Source organism: Onychostoma macrolepis, chromosome 09, assembly GCF_012432095.1.
Source record: "Onychostoma macrolepis isolate SWU-2019 chromosome 09, ASM1243209v1, whole genome shotgun sequence".
Lineage (NCBI taxonomy): Eukaryota > Metazoa > Chordata > Actinopteri > Cypriniformes > Cyprinidae > Onychostoma > Onychostoma macrolepis.
Window position 1 is genome coordinate 20,642,929 of NC_081163.1, and position 15,301 is coordinate 20,658,229.

Sequence of the window (15,301 nt, forward strand, 5' to 3'; positions counted from 1 at the left end):
ATGGCCATTTTCACTTTTCTAGCCATTGACTTGTTCAAAATTAATGCACACACAAGGTGGTAATATGGTCACAGCCTTGTCCTAAATTATTCTTTATTTACGTTATGAGGATACAAAGATGAAAGAGATCCGCACTCGTCCAAATACAGCTCAAAGGCTTATTACATTTATTATTCAGAGGTCACAAAAAAGTGCAAAAGTGCAAGTGCAAAACGTTTTCGGGTATTAACCCTTCCTCAGTGCCATGTGCTACCAAGCAACACCTGCGCTCATTAAAACATGCATTACCATAATACCCCTAATATCATGAAGATCTTTCAAACGAATATATATATATATATCTAGTTTATAACAAAATACAGCAAATACATCCACAAGTCATCCCAAATGATACCATATACAAAATATAATATACATATATATTATATACAAAATAACAAAATATACATACTGTATATACCAATAATAATCTCATGACTGCAACAATGGTTCTTAAACATCAGTTTTTATGTATATAATCAATAAAACATCATACCCAAGTACTCTTCGAGTTCCCCATATATATAATTAAATAATTTTAAGAAACAATTCAAAGACAAATCTTCATTCATACCAAGAGGGTGTAAACTTTTGAGATCAAAAAACCACCGACATTCCGTTTGCAAAAGTCTACGTTCTAAATTCCATCCACTACGAGTCTGTGTCAACTTTTCAATAGCTATAAAATTTAGATCTGAAACTGAATGAGACATCTCAACAAAATGGCGAGCCACAGGCGATTTTAAATCTTTCCTCCTAATAGCGCTCATATGCTCAATGATCCGAGTTCTAATTTGTCTATTTGTCTTACCCACATATTGTTTTATACACGAACAGGATAACATTTTTTGGTTTCACTTTATTTTGATGGTCCCTTTAACACATTCTATTGACTATAAGTAATGTTGCACCTACATTTCTACTAACTCTCATTAGAGTGTTAGTAGTGTATTAGTAGACTGGTAGGGTTAGGGTTAGATTAAGTTGACGATTAAGAAACTGTTCCTGTGCCTGGCTGTTCTGGTGCTCAGTGCTCTGTAGCGTCGGCCAGACGGCAACAGTTCAAAGAGGGAGTGTGCTGGATGTGAGGGGTCCAGAGTGATTTTACTAGCCCTTTTGCTAACTCTGGATAAGTACAGTTCTTGGAGAGTGGGGAGGGTTGTACCAATGATTCGCTCAGCAGTCCGGACTATCCAACATAGTCTTCTGAGGTCAGATTTGGTAGCTGAGCTAAACCAGACAGTTATTGAAGTGCAGAAGATGGATTCAGTGATGGCAGAGTAGAACTGTTTCAGCAGCTCCTGTGGCAGGTTGAACTTCCTCAGTTGGCGAAGGAAGTACAACCTCTGCTGGGCCCTTTTAACTATGGAGTCAATGTGAGTGTCCCACTTCAGCTCCTGGGAGATGGTGTTGCCCAGGAACCTGAACCTGTTGTTACGGTGCTGTCCATGATGGTGAGTGGGGGAGAAGCAGGGGGATTTCTCCTGAAGTCAACTATCATCTCCACTGTTGAGCGTGTTGAGCTCCAGGTTGTTAAGACTGCACCAGACAGCCAGCTCTTTAACCTCCTATCTGTAAGCAGACTCGTCACCATCCTGAATGAGGCCGATAAGTGTGGTGTCGTCTGCAAACTTTAGGAACTTGACAGCAGGGTCTTTAGATGTGCAGTCATTGGTGTAGAGGGAGAAGAGCAGTGGGGAGAGAACACAGCCCTGAGGAGCTCCAGTGCTGATCATATGGGTGCTGGATGTGAGTTTACCCAGCCTCACTAGCTGCTGCTATCTGTCAGGAAGCTGTTGATCCACTGACAGACGGAAGTGGGGCACGGAGAGCTGAGTTAGTTTGGGCAGGAGGAGGTTTTGAATGATAGTGCTAAAAGCTGAGCTGAAGTCCACAAACAGGATCTTCACATAAGTCCCTGGTCTGTCCAGATGCTGCAGGATGAAGTGCAATCCCATGTTGACTGCATCATCCACAGACCTGTTTGCTCGGTAGGCAAACTGCAGGGGGTCCAGTAAGGGTCCAGTGATGTCTTTCAGATAAGCCAGCACCAGTTTTTCAAATGACTTCATGGCCACAGATGTTAGAGCTACAGGTCTATAGTCATTAAGTCCAGTAATTTGGGGGTTCTTTGGGATTGGGATGATGGTGGCGCGTTTGAAGCAGGAAGGGACTTCGCACAGCTCCAGCGATCTCTTGAAGATCTGTGAAAAGATGGGGGCCAGCTGGTCAGCACAGGTTTTCAGACAGGCTGGTGTGACACCGTCTGGGCCTGGTGCTTTTCTTCTCTTGTTCTTTCTGAAGACCTGACGCACATCATTGTCACTGATCTGAAGTGCAGGAGTGGGGGAGAGGGGGGTTGCTGGAGGTGTTAACTGTTTTTTCAAACCTGCAATAGAACTCATTCAGATCGTCTGCCAGTTGTTGATTCTCCACAGTGCTGGGGGATGGTGTCTTGTAGTTGCTGATGTCTTTCAGGGCCCGGTTACATGAAAGCCCTTAAGCTAAGAAATCCCTTAGTTATAAGGTTAAGGGAGCCCTTAGTGAAACTTGGGTTGCAAGAAAAATCCTAAGGGTCAATTTAAGGAACCTTAAGGCTGTCATTAAGTATTCCCCTTAATTATCTGAAGGTGTTCCCTTAAGTGTTGCTACAAAGTCCTTAGTAACTATTTCACCTTTTTAAGGGACCAAAACAGCTCCCTTAAGTCATCTTAAACTCAGTATTTTTAAGATTTTTAAGTTCAAATGTAAGACGTAAGAAATTTTTTTAAGACCTGCACAAATAAAATATAAGAGTGTAGTAGGGCAATGACTATGGTAACATATTAAACTGCCTCAGTGGCGTTGTAACGTTGCCAGCGGCAGTGAGTGCAGATTTGATGCTGTAGTGGAAATGCACCGTAAGCGTTTGATCAGCACTTCTGCTCCGCCGACTACAATGTTCAGAAAATCGAAAACTGGTAGAAGATTTTGTGGTGTGTTCTGCCGAATGTTCAGCAGTTCATCCCTGGTAAAACTGATCATGTTTGAGAAACAAAAAACAGGAAAAACTAACAAAGACACTAAAACAACTGGAGAGTCAAGCACCGTGGCTGCCATGTGCGGTGCAAAAAAGATGGCGTTTAGGTATTAAAGTTTAGATGGCGTTTAGGTGTTTAAGTGCTTTATACAGTGAGTTCTAATAAACAGTCAATATGTTAATAATAGGCATGCTAATAAGCAACTAGTTAGAATATTAGTGAGAACTGATTCCTATACTAAAGTGTTACCGAGTTTTATGTGTTTCAATCAGAAATTAATGTACAACAGATGGATAACTGTTTATTACCTTTGGAAACCTTTAGAAATTTTAAAATTGCCCTGATAATATACAGCAAAATACTAAGAAAGAAATAGGATATAGAAAGAAAAAAAAAAGTGAAAAATATGGGGTGGGGTGGGAGGGATACAATTTAGTTGGAATTGCTGTCATTGTCACTTGCACTTTACATCTACTAATTTGTCAGATTTGTCACAAAAAAGCAACTTCCCTGCTAATCACTCTTGATCTTTGTAAGGCTAATTTTATTGCATAAGAAGTGCATTTTGATTTTGTAAAATATTCTAAATTTCAAATTTAAAGAAAATATATTTTTAAACTTTGGAAATATGTATTTACAACAAATATTCACAATATTTTTTATATTCACAAAATTTTCAGTCAAAACCTAGAGCGTCCAAAGATGTTTCTGTCCATTTTCTGTGGACAAAGGCATCTGACACATCCGTTGCAATTATGACTTCAGTAAAGATTCTTGGTTAGGGCAATGTGTGTCTTCGGTCACCCAGGGAAGCTGATGTATTTACAGTTCACAGTGACAGCATTATGATTGAGGCTGAGAATGCACTCAGCACCTCTATTGACTTCTGCCCTTTCCTCATTCAGTTTTCTTCCTGTGTCTCACAGCCATCAGTTCTCCCGCGGGACCTCAGACCTTTCCTCTAAAGGTTGCTAGATTAATCACGCCTCTGATTCGGGTGTATTTCACACAAATCTGTACCCCCTCCCATCCTCCTCCTCGCCCTTCTATCTCTTTCCCTCCGCTTGGCAGCCGTCTATCACATATTTCGTCACTGTCCCGTCTCCTGCTCTTTCGTCTTAATTATTGGTATCAGATATGACATTTTGTCTCAGTACAGGGATATTTTGTGTGAAATTACATTGGACCAAAGTCACACTGGGAGATAAACCTGCGAATAAGGATGATTTTTCAGTGCTGCTGAGGAGAAGAACAGAGGCTAATAACAAAAATTAAACTAAAAGTGATTTCCAATGGGGGGAAAAAAACTGATTTTTATCAGTAATTAAAGTGTTGCACATGAAGACACAGTAGCTAAAAAAGATGTTTTGTTGTTATGAGACATAAAATGTGTCTCTGCATTTTGTCCGCCATTCAGGTTGAAAGGCCCTGATCTACTTCAAAAGAACCTGGAAAAGTCATACACTTTTTTAAAACTTTCCATAGTATTCATTCATTTTCTGTAGTATACAGTCTTCATTGTGTTGTACTTGTAGACATCAGCGACTGAACAATGTATTAATTTTGCAGATTAGTATGGAAACTCAACCTGCAAAAAGTTGAGCAGATTATTTCAAAATTTGAACACCTGCCATTCACAAAGTTATACACATACCTGTCCCTTAAAGGGACAGTTGACCCAAAAATGAAAATTCTATCACCATTTACCCACCGTGGTGTTATTCCAAACCATTGTTGGTAGACATTGACTTCCATAGTATGGAAAAAAAAAAAATACTATGGAAGTCAATTCTTCAAAACCTCTACTTTTGTGTTTAACAGAAGAAATAATTTAATTTATTTTTAGTGCTGTCGCATCCAAAATAAAAGTGTTGTTTAAATAATATGTGTGTGTACTGTGTATATATACCTCTGTATATATATATATATATATATATATATATATATATATACACACACACACACTGTATCCACCTTATTCTTCAATGCGGAAGTAAGCCATTTTCTGTGAATGTGTGATATTTCCGGTTCATTAGCTGCCGTAGGGAAATAACGAGAAGAATACCAAAGTGCAGTAAAAGGTAAAACTGTTTGCACTACAAGCCAGTGTGTTCATAATACGATAATACATTAAAATAATTAAACATTAAAATAATAAGACACATATTTGCAATATCAACCAGCAAAATTAGCTGTTGTGCACAGCTAAAAATAGCTGGACGCAGATGAAACCGGAATCCAGATACATTAAATTTACAAATGGCTGGGACCTCTCTTACGGGAAAAATAAAGTGGATATTGTCGGGTCTCGAGTCTGATCACCTGTTCCTCTGCAGTCTCTGTGTCCGCGGACTCGCTAGTGGATTACTCTGCGTTTCGCTCGGATCAGCGAGCTGCCTCGCCGGCTTCGTCTCCGCTACCGCGGTCGCGGCTTCTGCCAGCCATTGTCACCCGCTCATCCGGGTGGTAGGAAAGTCTACATTTGCATGAACTGTCGGCTGAAGCGTTTAACTCTGTTTTTTGATTATTCTGTTCAATAAAGCCTCAGTTGTACCCGCATCTGAATACAGCCTAATTCCTGACAGAAAGGTCTGACTAACGATGGATTCAGCAAGATCGGATCCGCTTCGCTCCGCTCTTGTTCAACAGGGAGTTTTGCTGATCTACTATACTCAACACAACCGCTCAGGAAGTGGATGCTCTTAATGCCCGAGTCGCTGAGCTCCTCACACGGGTCGATGATCTTCAGCGGGAGGCCGCTAACGGTAGGGACCAGTCATCCGCGCTGGTTATCCTCCTGAGCCTGAGCCACATGCCGAAAGTTTTCGATAGCGATCGGAACACCTGTCAATCCTTTCTTTCGTAGTGCTCGCTGGTGTTCTCACTACAGCTTCGTCGTTACGCCACTGAGGAGGCTAAAGTGGAATACGTTCTCACACTTCTCTCAGGCCGCGCCCGAAATGGGCAATTGCCATATGGAACTCGCAGGCTTACTGCTGTGGGGCTTTTGAGGACTTTCGCCAGGTGATGGTGAATCTGTTTGACCGATCAGCTCAGGGAGATGAGGCGGCGGCTCAGTTGTCCCATCTGTCTCAGAAAAGGAGCTCAGTCACTAAGTATGCTATACAGTTCCAGACACTTGCTGCTGCTTGCGGCTGGAATGAGGCCGCACTACGTGCTCGCATCCTCGAGGGGTTGGATCATGCCATCGCCGACGAATTAGCTGCTTCAGACCTTCCTCGCGAGCTGGATAATCTGATCAATCTTGCTCTCCATGTGGAGGGCCATCTCAACCGCCGCCATCAACGCCGCCATCAACGCCGCCATCAACGCCGCCAACCAACTACTCCATGGCGCCACCTTGAGTCCCCTTCTCTCGATGCCACGAGCTCTCAGTCAGCTGATGCTGAGCCCATGCAGCTGGGTCATTTCCGGCTAACACTGCAGCAGAGACAGGAGCGTCTTACCCAAGGATTATGTTTATAATGTGGCTGGCCATTTTGTCCTTCAGTGCCCGTTAAAAGCCAAGGCCCACCAGTGAAGCGGAGAGTCCTGGTGGGCACCTTTCCCTGTTCAAGCTCTCCAGCTACATGCACTCAGCTACCCTTTCAACTCTCCTTCCAGGGGAGAATGCACACTGGTTATGCCCTTCTGGATTCGGGGGTGGAGAGGAACTTCCTGGATTCTGCTTCAGCTCGCAAATGGAACATTCCCACCATCCTCCTTGCCGAGCCTATTACTGCTTGGTCACTAGCGGGCAATCCCCTTACCACCATCACACACGTCACACCTCGTGTAAACCTTTTTCCTTCTGGGAACCACTATGAAAATATTGAACTATTCATTATTGATTCCCCTAAGACTTCGTTAGTTGTAGGACATCCTTGGTTGTTACAACACAACCCGCACATAGACTGGGTCAATAATTCTTTATTAGCCTGAAGCCAGTCCTGTCATGTGTCTTTGTTTGGGTGCTGCTTTTTCTCCTGTCTCTGTGCCTTGTGTTTCACAGGTGGAGCTTGCTGACCTGACCGGCGTCCCAGCGGAATACTGTGATCTTCGCTTGGTCTTCAGTAGGTCTCGGGCCACCTCACTTCCTCCGCATCGCCCCTACGACTGTGCCATAGATCTCCTCCCGGGCACTTCTCCGCCTAGGGGTCAATTGTATTCCCTTTCCGCTCCTGAAAGAGAGGCCATGGACAAGTATATATGCAAATCTCTTCAGGCTGGGCTCATTCGTCACTCCTCCTCTCCTGCCGGTCGGCTCCCTGCATCCCTGTATTGATTATAGAGGGTTGAATGACATTATGGTTAAGAACAGGTATCCCCTACCTTTAATGTCTTCTGCTTTTGAATTGTTCCAGGGAGCTCAGGTTTTACTAAATTAGACCTCCGCAACGCCTACTACCTTGTGCAGATTCAGGAGGTAGATGAGTGGAAGATGGCATTTAACACCCCCTTGGGACACTATGAGTATCTGGTTCTTCCGTTTGGTCTTACCAATGCTCCGGCCATTTTCCAGAGCCTCATCAATAGCGTTCTGGGTGATGTTATCAATCAGTTTGTCTTTGCGTATCTGGATGATATTCTTATTTTCTCCCCCTCTCTCCAGTTGCAAACCTAGCACGTTAGATGGTTCCTCCAGTGTCTGTTAGAGAACCAGTTATTTGTCAAGGCGGAGAAGTGTGAATTCCACGCTGAGTCTGTTATGTTACTTGGCCATATAATCTCCTCCAGGGGAATCAAACCGGACCCCGTTAAGACAGAGGCTGTCGCTAAGTGGCCTGTCCCCAACTCTCGCAAAGCCTTGCAGCGTTTCCTGGGGTTCACCAAATTTTACCGGCGGTACATCAGGAACTTTGGTCAAGTCGCTGCACCGCTTAGTAGCCTTTGATACTTTAAAGTCCCATTTTATCTCTGCACCTGTTCTGATGGTTCCAGATCCTGAACTCCAGTTCATTGTTGAGGTTGACGCATCAGACGTCATTGTTGGCACAGTTCTTTCTCAGCAGTTCCCCCACGACAGGAAGGTGTACCCGTGTGCATTTTTCTCTCGCCACCTCAGCCCTGCAGAACGTAATTACGACATCAACAACCAAGAATTGTTGTTGATAAGATTGGCATTGGGCGAGTGGCGCCACTAGTTGGAGGGGTCAGCGCAGCCCTTCTTGGTCTGAACAGATCACAAGAATCTTCAGTATATCCATTTGGCCAAGAGGCTGAGCTCGCGCCAGGCCCGCTGGGCGCTCCTCTTTGGCCGGTTCAACTTCACCCCCGATGCTCTCTTGCGTCTCTTTGGGGCTCCAGAGGGGGCGCTTACGTGGGGTATTAAGCAGTGAGTAGAGGAGGCTGGACAAGGAGTGCAAGTGCCAGAGGAGTGCCCGGCGGTTTGTGCCTGCTGTGCTGCGCCCTGAAGTCCTTCTTCAGGTTTTCACCCCCAGACCAATTGGCAGTGTGAACATGCCAACCAGGATCTCAAAAGAATGCTCCGCTGTCTGACATCCAATAATCCAAGTTCCTGGTGCCAAGAACTCTCTTGGATCGAGTACGCCCGTAACTCCCTTCCGGTGGAGGCTTCAGGTATGTCCCCGTTTGAGTGTTCTGTGCGTTATAAACCGTTTCTGTTTCCATCGCAGGAACCCGATGCTGCAGTTCCGTCCACCCTGGCTTTCGTTCAGCGTTGCCACCGCACCTGGGAGAGAGTCAGGGAGGTTCTGGCCTGAACCTCCGGATGAACCAAAGCAGCAGCCGATCGCCGCCGGTCCTCTCCCCCAACCTATGTGTGTGGTCGACGGGTATGGCTTTCTACCAAGGATCTACATCTCCGGGCGCCATCTCGTAAGCTAGCACCCAGATTAATTGGTCCATACTGTATCACCAAGGTGGTTAACCCGGTGGCTGTCAGGCTCAAGCTCCCTCCCGCTCTTGGTCGGGTCCACCCTGTGTTTCATGACTCTAGGGTTAACCCTGTGTTTTCCTCCCCCCTCAATCCTGCTGGCGATCGTCCCGCCCCCCCTCCCCCTCTTCTTGTGGATGGCTCTCCCACCAATACGGTTAGGAGATTACTCAACGAGCGGCGCCAGGGCAGGGGCTTTCAGTATCTCGTGGACTTGGAGGGCTATGGTCCAGAGGAGAGATGCTGGGTGGCATCCCGGGACATTTTGGACCGTTCGTTGATCAAGGACTTCCGTCGGCAACGAGGTGAGCCTCCTCCTGGGGCGCCCGGTGTCGCTCTTGAAGGGGGGGTATTGTCGGGTCTCAGGTCTGATCACCTGTTTCTCTGTGGTCTCTGTGTCCGTGCAGTGTGTTGTTGTGTTGGGTGCGTTGCTTTGTTTTGACAGCTCGCCACGTGCTCATTGTCTGCGTTGTTGTTCTCCGCCCCCTTGTTTCTCTGCTTGTTAGCTCATCTACACTCGCACCGGGTTCTCGTTTATCTCATTATCTTCCCCCTTTATAGCTCCCCGTGTTTCTCTGTCTTTTGTCAGACCGTTGTGGTTTATACCATTGTTCTGACTGCCATAGGTCGTTGTTGTTACCAGTCTTCTGCCAGCCATTGTCACCCACTCATCCGGGTAGCAGTAAAAGTCTATGTTCGCATGAACTGTCGAACTCTATTTTGAAACGTTGAACTCTATGTTTTGATTATTCTGTTCAATAAAGCCTCAGTTGTACCCGCATCTAAATCCAGCCTAATTCCTGACAGATATATTTTGAAAATTTGTACATGTATATACATTTAAATATTTATATTCTATATAAATATATATAATATATAAACATAAGCATAAAATGTTATATATATATATATATATATATATATATATTAGGGGTGTCAACGTTAACGCGTTGACGCATGCGATTAATCAAAAAAAAAATTACGCGTTAATATTTTTTTCACGCAGATTAATCGTTTGATAAGGTTTGACCCCAATTTCTTGTCGTCATCGCAACGCGGAAGGTTATCTATCATTGTGTGACGAGGGTACAGCAAACAAGTGTTGCCAGGGTAACGGCACAAGTGGACTATTTTGAAAATACAGTCACGGGAAAAATTACAGAGCCGTGGGTTGCGTTTTTTTGGGCTACTTTTTTAATGTACCACGGCCACCCAAAGTGTATATAGACAAATAAAAATAAAAATAGATCCTTTTACAAATGTGTATTATACTTGGAATGTATCCCTGGCAACTTAAGAACGGAGAGATGGTTGTAACATCAATCAACGTCAGTTTCAGCAGAGCATACATGTTAAGGCTTTTACACAGCAGAAATAAACTTGACAACAGCCACTATAGATTATATAAGATAATAAACACATGATTACGATAGATATGGTCTGTATGTGATTTTCTTGAGATAAATGTGTGCATCTGAAATGCTAATTTGTGCAGCAACATAAAAGGCTATAAATAGCACATTTACAACAGTAAATGACCAAATTCCACATGTGATCGCAAAAGGAAGTTATTACAAACACTCGATGGTGGTTTGAAGTGAGTTCTGAGGAAAAGTGTACTATTAATCTCATAAATTGTCTTATGTAGCATGATGCTAATGTTAGCTCTAATGCACCTGCAGAACAGGTCCAATTCTTCTTCATAATGCATTTAGGTAAGGTCGCAAAAAATGTTTTGTTGTATTTATTTAGAAATACTTTTGATAATAGTTGGGTGAATGTATACTGGGATTGAAGCGATATGGCTTGGTAAACGTTTATTGCCAGTTTAAAGGTTGATAATGGCTGAATAAAAACAAAAGAATAATGATAAAAGAATAATAAGGATTATGTCTCATACCTGGCGGAAGTGTGAAAGGTTCTGTTTCCTTAAACTAGTTTGTCATGCATTTCTTTTTCAACACATTTACAGGTAAATCCTAGTATTTTTAATTTGCGATTAATCATGATTAATCACAGTCCATGACTGTGATTAACGCGATTAAATTTTTTAATTGATTGACAGCACTAATATATATATATATATATATATATATATATATACACACACACACATGCATGTGTTTGCATTTATATACACTGTATATAATAAATATACACAGTACACACATACATTATGTAAACAAAAACAGATTTTGGATACAATTAATCATTTGACAGCACTATTTATTTTATATTTTAATATGTTCTTTATTTAATGGTTTGTTTTCATCTTAAATTTACAGCTATTAAATTTAATAAATAATTACAAAGAATCAGCAAGTAACACATTAAAATAACTGTGTTTTATTTACAACCTTGAAAAATATTTGTATAGTGCACCCTCAGAATTCACACTTTTTCCCTATCAAATAAAAAAAGGAAAAATTGTTTCCTGTTATCTTTCCAATTTCATTACCAGTAAAATAGGTAAAAAACATAACAAACTGAACAGGGAAATGAGAAAACTCCTTTCTCTGTAAATTATATTGCATATAAATCTCTTCAAATGGTTTCAGTTAAAAATCTAATTAAAACCCTGGCATCTTCACACCAGCAAAGCTGCAGACATCTGACTGAAGAATTTCCCAGAAAATCAAACAGATTTCACAACTCCAACATCCAGTCCAGTTTGTCTGTAACAAATCTTTGTGTATTGTCTTGGTCAAATGGTTTAGGGCTGTCGGGTTTTCATTGTTCTTCTAAATGTTGTGTTAAGCAGTCAAAAGGTTTTTATTCTGTAAATCTGAGCTTGCCTCTAGCAGATCCTCAGGCCAAACAGCAGCTGTAATCCCAATACTGTTTCCTAGCACTCCACCCCTCAGGCCAGAAACTGCATTACCAACTATACTCAATACTGAAGTTCAAATGCTGAAGAAAACACAGCATGAGGCAAATGAGAGCAGACAAGGTACAGTCGACATGACATGGCAATTGCATCCCATTTGAATTTCATAAAGTGACATATTTCCAAGTGAAACAAGATATATACAATAACAACAAAAACTGCGTCATGAAAAGTTATGTAACAGATGGTTAAAGGGGATTGATGACATCAGCCGAAAAGGAACATCTTTTTAGAGGCATCTTTTAAGATATATTTTAATAAATATTTTTATGAAAGATTACAAAAGACATTTTGATCATAACTTGCACCACAATCAATGCAAAATCTAGACCTGAAAATGATTTTTAGACTTTTAAGGATGATGGATACAAGGCGAAAGGCACAAGTCATGCATATAAAATAAGTCATTGCACTTAAGATTTCTCATTCTGCACTGACATTATAATAGACATGCTGCCCTAACAGCAGAAATGACATTCACGATCCTCAGTCCCAATATTATTAGTGCTCTTTTTATAACACAAATACAAAGGGAACCATATAAAAAAAGAAAACTGACAGTGTTTTTTTCCCCTGCACATTAAAGTTTGTATATATTGTAACGTCGCCTAAAAGCTCCAATTAACAGTTTCAGATGAACGTTGATCAGAAATCCTGACACAACAGTTCTTCTTTAGTGCATTTGAATTAGCATACCATTATAGTCTATGGTTAGCGCTGAGAGCTTCTGTCAAGTTTTAGACCACAGTTTCTTTTTTGAAAGAAAATAATACTTTAATTTGGCAAAGAATGATCAAAAGTGACAGTAAAGATGTTATAAAAGTTTCCGTTTAAATAAATTGAACTTTTGAACTTTCTATTCATCAAAGAATCCTGAAAGAAATGAATCACAGTCTCATATGTGAAAATTAAGCATAAGTATTTTTTATGTTTATTTGAAATGTTATTTTATTAGGCTGCCTCCTACTTTCCCCAGAATTCAGGAAATTGTTTATTACACCATTTCCTAAGCAATTTAGCCCTTCCATTAAATCATCATAAATGTCTTAAAACTGAATTATATTTAATAACCTTACATTTTGCTATTAAACTCCAAACTCACTGAAGGTGTTTTATTTCCTACTCATACTTATCCTCTTTATAGCAGTTTAAATCAAATCAAATGAGCCATCTGGCAAATGACAAAAACCATGAGAAAATATAGAATCAGTGCCCATCTACAATATGTGACCCTGGACCACAAAACCAGTCTTAAGTTGCAAGAGTATATTTGTAGCAGTAGCCAACAATAAGGGTCAAAATTATCGATTTTTCTTTTATGCCAAAAATCATTAGGATATTAAGTAAAGATCATAAGTAATAAAGTAATATTTTACTTTTTTTCACTCTCGGATTCCAGATTTTCAAATAGTTGTATCTCGGCCAAATATTGTTCTATCCTAACAAACCATACATCAATGGAAAACTTATTTATTGAGCTTTCAAATGTGCATTAATCCCAATTTTAAAAACAATTGACCCTTATGGCTGGTTTTGTGGTCCAGGGTCACATCTAATGGTGGATCTACTCAATCTTTAAAGTTTCACTGCTTACATAAACAAGCACATTGTTTAATGTGATTATAAGTTGAATATCTTAAACACATCTGTATCATTTAAGCTACTAAATATTTCATCAGGGTATTTTCAAGTAGAATGCCACATGATCTCTCCATCTGCTTCAGTCTTGACACAAGCCACATGATCGATTGAATTGAGAATAGAAAATGTACCCAGCATAGGCTCATTGCTTTCTTTTCTGTAGTCTTACACTAAAACAGTAATGTGCTCACTTCTGCTGCTCTGCAATCTTCTCCCGTTGTCGCCCTTGACAGAATGGAGTCTGGAAACATGCATTATTTGTAACGGATATCATTCCCTAATGGTGCCTGTACTCCCTCTGGCAGACCATAATGGACCGTTTTCCAGACTCTCTGAATCTCCTTCTGTCTCTTTGATAGTGACGGAATGGGGACGGCATGTCACCTGGGAAGAAACAAGAGGAACGAGCGGCCCTTCATTTACTTGTCAGGAAGCTGGCATTAGGGGTAGTTGACATGGTGCGCATACTGAAAATGGCACTCGCTGGCAGTTACAATGCAGCCAGAAAAGCCAAGCCTTCGACCCAGGTGCACCACGACAACTGCATTACTGTTCAGAGCACAGAAAGTTGAATTGGGTGCTCTTTACCAGCTGAAAAAACACCAAAATCAATCTAAGCTTGCTATTCTTAGCTGATCTGTTCTGGTTCAGCTGAACACCAGACCAGGCCGGGAGCCCAGTTAGAGCTTCAGAGTGGTCTGGTTTAAGCTTTTTTGTATTCTTTTTTTCAGCAGGGCTGAAAGTCTATGTTCTTTGACTCATTCAGCATCAAGAAATTCATAAAGGAATAGTTCACCCAAAAGCACAATTTTGTCAATGTTTACTCTCATGTCATCCTATGCATTTCTTCTGTGAAACACAAAAGTAGATATTATGAAATAATGTTTTTTTTTCTTGTCTATACCCCACTGATTTTCTTTGTATGGACAAAAACAGTTGAAACGTTCTTGATGGTATGACATGAGTATGGGTAAATGACAACAGAATTTTTATTTTTGGTGAACTGTCTCTTTAAGTGCCCTTTAAAGCAGCTGCATGTTTGTCAATAGGTAAAGTTAGTAATAGTATACTCCAAATCTGAGGAGAACATGTTATATACATTGTGCTCCCTTTGAGAGAAAATGACAAGTCTGGTTTTGTGTGAAACACAGAAAAGCACTCAGTACATGGTGATGACATACTGTTGGTTCTGCAGGCTCCCAACACCTGCACACCACCAATCTGTTTTTAGAGATTCAAATCTCATATTTTTCAAAGAAACTGGAAATTAATCAGTTTTTATAAAATAAGCCAACAAATCCAAATCCTACTTCTATCTGCCGTGAATATAAAACCTGGCATTTCTGACAATATGTTGTAAAAAAAATGTAAAGTTTTAAGTTAAACAAATTTATCCAAAATGTCAGATTCCATGATACATTATTATTTCATGATTGTCCGCCAAATAATTGATATTCTTGATGCTGCTCTGCTACACTCCATTACGCTCTGCTGTCTGTGCTATTAGGATGACAGCAAGTTTAAAGTGTTACATTTTTAGCTTTGTCTGCTTCAGAGGTCTAACAGCGCTCATCAACGTCAAAATGATTGAGATGGCCAATCAAATCAAAGGAGGCGGGTTTTACTGTTCAGAATCTGAACATGAATTACAGTGTGATGCGTTGGTTTTATTAATGAAACAGTGCAAGGTAATAGTAGCTAAATATTTAATATCTGACAACCTTTTAATGATAGAAATATTAAACAACAGTGATATCCATGTACTTAACTTTTTTGCCATTTTGAATTGATCCGTCTTCATCATTTTCCTAATTCATA

The 15,301-nt window shown here is 41.0% G+C and overlaps 1 protein-coding gene across 2 annotated transcripts in view; it reads right to left on the bottom strand.

The window, feature by feature from the left end:
* The window catches only part of hs6st3b (heparan sulfate 6-O-sulfotransferase 3b), a 75,306-nt gene that overhangs the window by 14,467 nt on the left and 45,538 nt on the right, over nt 1–15,301 (bottom strand). The gene's annotated exons all lie outside the window — the stretch shown is intronic.